The 7,033-nt window shown below is 28.2% G+C and overlaps 1 pseudogene; it reads left to right on the forward strand.

Annotated features, from left to right (window-relative positions):
- The first annotated feature begins 3,561 nt into the window (after positions 1–3,561).
- Positions 3,562–5,859, forward strand: LOC143617639 (putative pectinesterase 68; annotated as a pseudogene).
- The last annotated feature ends 1,174 nt before the right edge of the window (positions 5,860–7,033 follow it).

The following is a 7,033-nucleotide window of genomic DNA, read 5'->3' on the forward strand; positions in this document are numbered from 1 at the left end:
AAAATTGTTTTTAAACTGGGATTTGAGCAGCAATGCGTAATTTTTTATATAAGACTGGTTTCAAATTTTGGATTTAAAATTTTCTCGTATGCATTTGAACTAAGAAAAATATGTATTTTCTTATATTTTTCCAAACATTTTGTATAAATATTACAAACATGGAGAATACCTATTATAAATATCTTAAACATTATAATTATAATTCATATGTATAACGGTTTACTACATGAACTATTTGTCATTTATTTATATGATTTTTTGTGTAGTATAAAGGGTTTTAGCAATAAGAATATCAATATTTAGTTTTCAATATTTTCTTACATAACTCATACCAAAATGCTTCAAAAATATATATTTTATAGCTTGATTTTACTTTTTTATATATTTAAATATATTTAATTTAATATACATTATAAGACAAATTACTAAATTAAAAGCATTCAGAATGTTTATCTGTTTCAGTCTCATTCCGTTATTTTCGTTTTTCAAAAATCATTTAGAATATTGAAACTTAGAATATTGTTTTCATTAGCTATTTACATAATTTCAATATTATATTAACTTCGTAATTTTATTTTTATACAAATACAATGAATTGGGATTATGATGGTTTTACCTATTGGTTAGTACATAATTAAAGTATTTATTATAGTTTTATATTCAAAATAATAAAGCTAAACACAAAAAAAAAAATTAAAAAAAATTACAATTATAGCATTTATTGTTAAAATATGTTATAAAAATTCATTAAGATTCACATCTTAATTATAATGCAACTAATAGAAATATTTATTATATATTTTTTTATTTGTTATTATTTGTAACTTAAGCATGCTTCTCGTTACATTTCAAGGATATTCCGTTTTTACATTAATTTTAAAAAAAATTATTTAATCTGGTTAAAAGTTATTTACCTTGCTTCAATAAAATTTGAAATCTTTGCATCTTTTTTTGTAAGTTGTTTATATATATATATATATATATAATATATATATATATATATATATATGGTTAGGTTAGAATAAAAACCCACTTGAGTTGTGAAAACTCTAGAAACTCATTCTCAACCACATGTTTTTATTTAAAGATTAAATCTTGTGGTTCACAATTAAAGTTAATAAAAAATATAAAAGTTTATTTACATTTTCTCTCTCCTTAAAACATATATAAAATTACTAAAAAAATGTAAAAAAAAATAGCAAAACATTTTTTTTTATGTTTTCGATATTTTGTATTAAATGTAACAACATATATTACATGTAACAAAAAAAACGATGTTACATATGGTTTTCACGGGTTTTCTCAACTCAAGAGGGTTTTCAAACTATACTTCTCCTATATATATATATATATATATAGGGTTAGTTTAGAATAAAAACCCACTTGAGTTGTGAAAACTCTAGAAACCCATTCTCAACCACATGTTTTTATTTAAAGATTAAATCTTGTGATTCACAATTAAAGTTAATAAAAAATGTAAAAGTTTATTTACATTTTCTCTCTCCTGAAAACATATATAAAAAGTACTAAAAAATGTAAAAAAATAGCAAAACATTTTTTTTTGTCAATGTTTTGTATTAAATGTAAAAACATATATTACATGTAACAAAAAAAAACGATGTTACATAGGGTTTCCACAACTCAAGAGAGTTTTCAAACTATACTTCTCCTATATATATATAAATTTTAATTAATATTCCAACATCTTCCGATAATATTAACTAATAACACGGGATTAGTATTCAAAATTTAAGTTTTCCTAATCCAATACTTTCAACTATTATTATTATAAATAAGAATCGCTACCTTCACTTTATGCAACTTTAAAACTTCTAATATTCTGCAAGCTCAGAATAATCACTGCTATTTGAACATGGCTTTAATGTTGGTATGTCTTTGTCAATTTTTTTTTTTTTGACAATTACATTCATATGAAATGAAACAAATCGTTTTGTTATATTTTAATTTTCTGTTTTATGTGTTGCTTGATTATACAATTGTTAATTGTAAAATATAAAATCAATAACAAAATTTGTCAAACAGGTAATATTAATGACAATAAATTTATCATGATCAATTAATTTCAAATTCTAAAGATTCTAATGATGATTATATCATCAAAGTCAGGTAATCTGATTTTTTAGATAATCATGTTTTTTGGATAAGCATGAGCAGATGATCTCAAATGACATCATATTAATTTATTAAAAGGTATGAAATTTTATGTGCATGTATATTTTTTTTTTGTTAGTTTCATGGATACATTTATCTAGGGTTGGTATGTACTTGAGGAACCTTACTTGTCACACGGAAGAGTTTTAAGCCGACATATATGTTACCTTATCAAGAGTTACAAGTACGCATGAACTAAATATTTTGATTTTTGATAAACTATATACCAACCGGTACAACCACAAATATAGTGTGCAAGGAAAATTTTACTTATTTATAATATATTTGTGCAATCAGAGTTATAATTTCTGTAATTATAATGTAAGTTGTAATTTTGTATTAATAATATATGATCATTTTGTTGATTGTATTTCACATAATGGTTAAAGTTTAAAACTTTCATCAATTACTTGTGTAATACACGGGCTTCAAACTAATATACATATAAACAAAGCAGCGGTTTGCACAAACTATATATCATGGATCACTGTTAACGAAACAGGATCAAATACATTTTATTCTTAACATGAAAACAGTGAGAACCAATTTGCTTTTATTATTAGGTTTATTTTTATAGGTGGTTTGCTGTTATATTTTTGTTCGTATTTGTTCATTTTCAATTATGAGACGTTATAAGTATTTGCTGATTTATATTTTGTTGTTATTATTTGATTTTTTCTTTTGCTATTATAAATATTTGTTGGTATTTATTGTTCTTGATTTTGATTCTTTTATTGTAATTTTTAGGTTTTTTTCTTATCATTGTTTATGTAGATTGGTATTGTAGTTGGTATTGCCTCTTACGTTCTCATTTTTTTATAAATTAATATTATTTCATATGTTCTCATGTTAAGATTAAAATACGCATGAACATTCCCCCACTATTAAAAGTCATATAAATTTATTTAATAACCCATAGTAGGTAAGAACCTATATATTACAAGTGTTACATAAAAAAATATTAAATAGATTTTAATAGGCGGAAAATATATAAGATATAGTTGAGTTTATAGTTGTAATCGTGGGTTAAACGTCAAACCTATAAACCGTCAACACCGCATAGTGGATCAAATTAATCGTTAAAATGCCAAACTAGCTAAAGTGACCTATTTGATCAACGCGAGCGTCCAAACTACAAAACAGTGAAACACCCTCAATATCTGAGAATAGATTTGTCAACTTCAAAACTTCAAGGTGGCAGAGTGCTAACTTTAGAAGGTTCGCATAGGCTTTCTATGCTTTTATCAAATTGTCAAACTAACCTAAATAGACAACCTTTGCAACGCATTGACCAGTTTTTGGTATTCTTCCGCTCCAAGGTCAACCTAACTTCTGCTAAATATAGTTATATATACCATCCCTTTGACAAACTCACCATTTGCCGGTTTGATGGCTGCCTATGTTTTGTACTTCTTCATCTTCTTCTTTTTCTGCACTTCAGGAACATCAAACTCCACCTCTAAACATAGGCACAAGTGGGTGGGACCCATCGGACACCGTAATATCACCGTGGACGTCAAAGGTTATGGTGACTACACCACGGTTCAAGCAGCCGTGGACTCGGTTTCAGCAAGAATATCCTCATTCATATCTCCGCGGGTGTTTACGTGTATGTATAAGATTAACAATAAACCCATAAGTGATAAATATTAATCTGAGTTTACCATCTAAGATAGTGTAACTATTTGATTTATCATTTATCTGCTTTTAAATTGATTGTTAGTTATTACTTTTTATCATTATTATTGTAAATTTATCATTCTCATTATCATTTTTATTGTGATCGATCTTTATATTTTTTTTTAATGGAAAGTTTATTTACTTCCCACGTACCCAAGTCTTTTTTGTTATTAAGAGACTTTGTCAGCCAGAAACCATATTTATATATCTCTATGTAATAAAAGTTTTCTACACTTAATTATAAAATATTATTAATCAATATTTTTCTTTAATCGGTTTTAATTCTTTCTAATTAAAAAGCCAATAGGTTGTCATACTGTTAGTCAAATTTGTCTGAACCCAAATTTTGAATGTAAAACCTCTAAAATTTGAGTTATTCTCAGTAAAAGAATAAATTATATATGTGTGAAAATTTGCATGCAAAATGTCTAATAATGACGTCATATATTTGTGTATGCATGACGGCGGGGGTGGAACAGGGAAAAGGTGGTGGTTCCGGCAAGTAAACCATACATAACATTTCAAGGAGAGGGAAAGGATACGACCGTGATAGAATGGCATGATCAGGCAAGTGACCGAGGGCCGGATGGGCTGCTGCTGCTGCGTACTTACAGGACGGCTTCAGTCACCGTCTACGCTAGCTATTTCTCTGCCCGGAATATTAGCTTCAAGGTACTGCGCGTTTAATAATAAAAATTCAACATTAAAAGATCATTTTCTTGGTCAACTTTTTCTCAAAATGTTCACACTAAGACTCGTTGACTTTTTAATCATTATCTCGACAGGATTTTTAACAAACTAAATTCTGTCACTTTTCCAAAACATTCTCATGGAAGCTTAAAATAATCTTGTCAAAGCCAAAATATAATTCTGAACATTGGACGCCAAAGTAGAATCTCATAGGAAGCCAGAATTTAATTTTGTCAAACTTAAAAATAATCTCCATAGACATTAACAATTCCGTTGAACCGACGGTTTTAGGACATGTGTCGATCAGAATCTCGTTGGCAAGAACCCCATTGAGTTAATGATTAAAAGTAAAGGAAGACATGAATTAGCGTGGACATTTTGGGAGCAATATGTTAAATGAATATTTTTCACTTGATGTTTACTAATCAGATGGACATTTTACTCATTATCTGTTAATCTAAACTTGTTAATAAGTTAATTATGCTTGTAACTAAAACCGCGGTGCAGAACACAACACCGGCACCATTGCCAGGAATGCATGGGTGGCAAGCGGCGGCGTTTAGGATATCTGGTGACAAAGCGTATTTCTCGGGGTGTGGATTTTATGGGGCGCAGGATACTTTATGTGATGATGCAGGTCGTCACTATTTTAAGGAGTGTTATATTGAGGGTTCGATAGACTTCATTTTTGGCAATGGCCGTTCCATGTATAAAGTAAGCACGTTTCTAAAAAAAATATTCTTTTTTTCAAATAACTGTGATATTCTAGTTTCTTTTTTTATTATTCTAATGAAGTTAACTTAAGATATATTCAGTTATAATTAATTATTAAATAATGTAATATGCTTGACTATTGTGGGTGTGGTTTGGTATTATACCACTCCATTAGTGGATTTTAGCTTGTTTGGGGTAATAGTTGACCTCGTGCATTTTTGCCTACTGGGTTAGGAATAATTTTTAGAAGCAACAAATAAGAAATGTTATATTTGCAATTTATAAAGGGTAATGTAGCATATTCCAACATTTACATATTTAGTCAATAATCATATAAATTTTTTTAATACATTGATGCAGGATTGCGAGCTACATTCTATAGCAAGGAGGTTTGGAGCAATAGCGGCACAAGATAGAAGAACCCCCAATGATAAGAGCGGTTTCGCATTTGTGGGATGTAGGGTGACCGGTACGGGACCGTTGTATGTGGGTCGGGCCATGGGTCAGTACTCACGGATTGTCTACTTAAACACTTATTTTGATAACATTGTTGCCCATGGTGGATGGGATGACTGGGACCATACAAGCAACAAACGCAAGTAAGCTTAACCTAAAATATCTAAAGAAAAAAAGCCTAATTAAAGTCAATATTTTAAGAGCATTCCCAGCCTATTCTTTATCCTATATTCATATATATAATATAATTACACTAAAAATCATTATTTTTCTCTCTCCTGTTTAATTAAATAATACTTTTTATACCTTTATCATTATATTTTCTCCTTCCTTCACTCATAACCACTTTTAGAAAATATTAAAAAATTATACGGTATGAACAGTGAAACCCCAAATTTAACTTTCCCCAATAATATTTTCCCTATCCTTTACTCACACCACTCATAACCATAATATATAATTGACAGATCCCCCTCACATATTTTTAAGGAACGGGCTGAGAATGCTCTAAGATAGTACGAAAACCTAACAAATACTTGTATTAAATACATGTAGCATTTAGAAACCTAACATAATAGTGCATTTTTTGGGCTAGTTAAGGTTGTAACATTTTGTTGGGCAAGTTAAGGTTGTAAATTAGCCTAATTTGAGCTTAGATCGTTTAAATTAAGAAAGTTTAAGTCAAACTCGCCACTTCGTTTGTTTATACACTTACTTATATATATATATATATATATAGGGAGAGAATCAAGAGAAAACTCAACTTTAGAGAGAAAACTTAAAAACTTCTAAAGAATTATTTTTAATTAAAAATAAAAAAATATTTTCAAAATTCTGTTTTAGCCATTATTCTTATATTTTCTTATATTTCACTCAAAAAATATAAAAAAAATATAAAAAAACCGTTGTAATGCACATACGTATTACTGTGCGATACCGTTGTATTACACATGTGTATTACTATGTATTTTTGAGTTTAATAGTGTTTTATTGCATGTATTCAATATTTGTGTATTGTATATGTGTAGTACTGGTGTATTATATGAATAATAATAATAATAATAATAATAATAATAATAATAATAAAAGTCGATGTGGTGCACATGTGCGTTAATGTTGTATTACACGTACGTACTAATGTGTATTCGATGTGTGTATTATTCTTATATTGCATATATACAATGGTGTGTATCAAATATGTGCAATAGTGTTGTATTCTATGCAATACAAACACTTTTGCATATATGCAATGCACACCATTACACATACGCACTATACCAACGAGGTTACCGACAAGTTTTTTTTTTTTTTTTTGGAACCA

Source organism: Bidens hawaiensis, unplaced genomic scaffold, assembly GCF_021521415.1.
Source record: "Bidens hawaiensis isolate Kalapana, Puna unplaced genomic scaffold, B.hawaiensis_p1.1 tig00056111_1, whole genome shotgun sequence".
NCBI classification, from domain to species: domain Eukaryota; kingdom Viridiplantae; phylum Streptophyta; class Magnoliopsida; order Asterales; family Asteraceae; genus Bidens; species Bidens hawaiensis.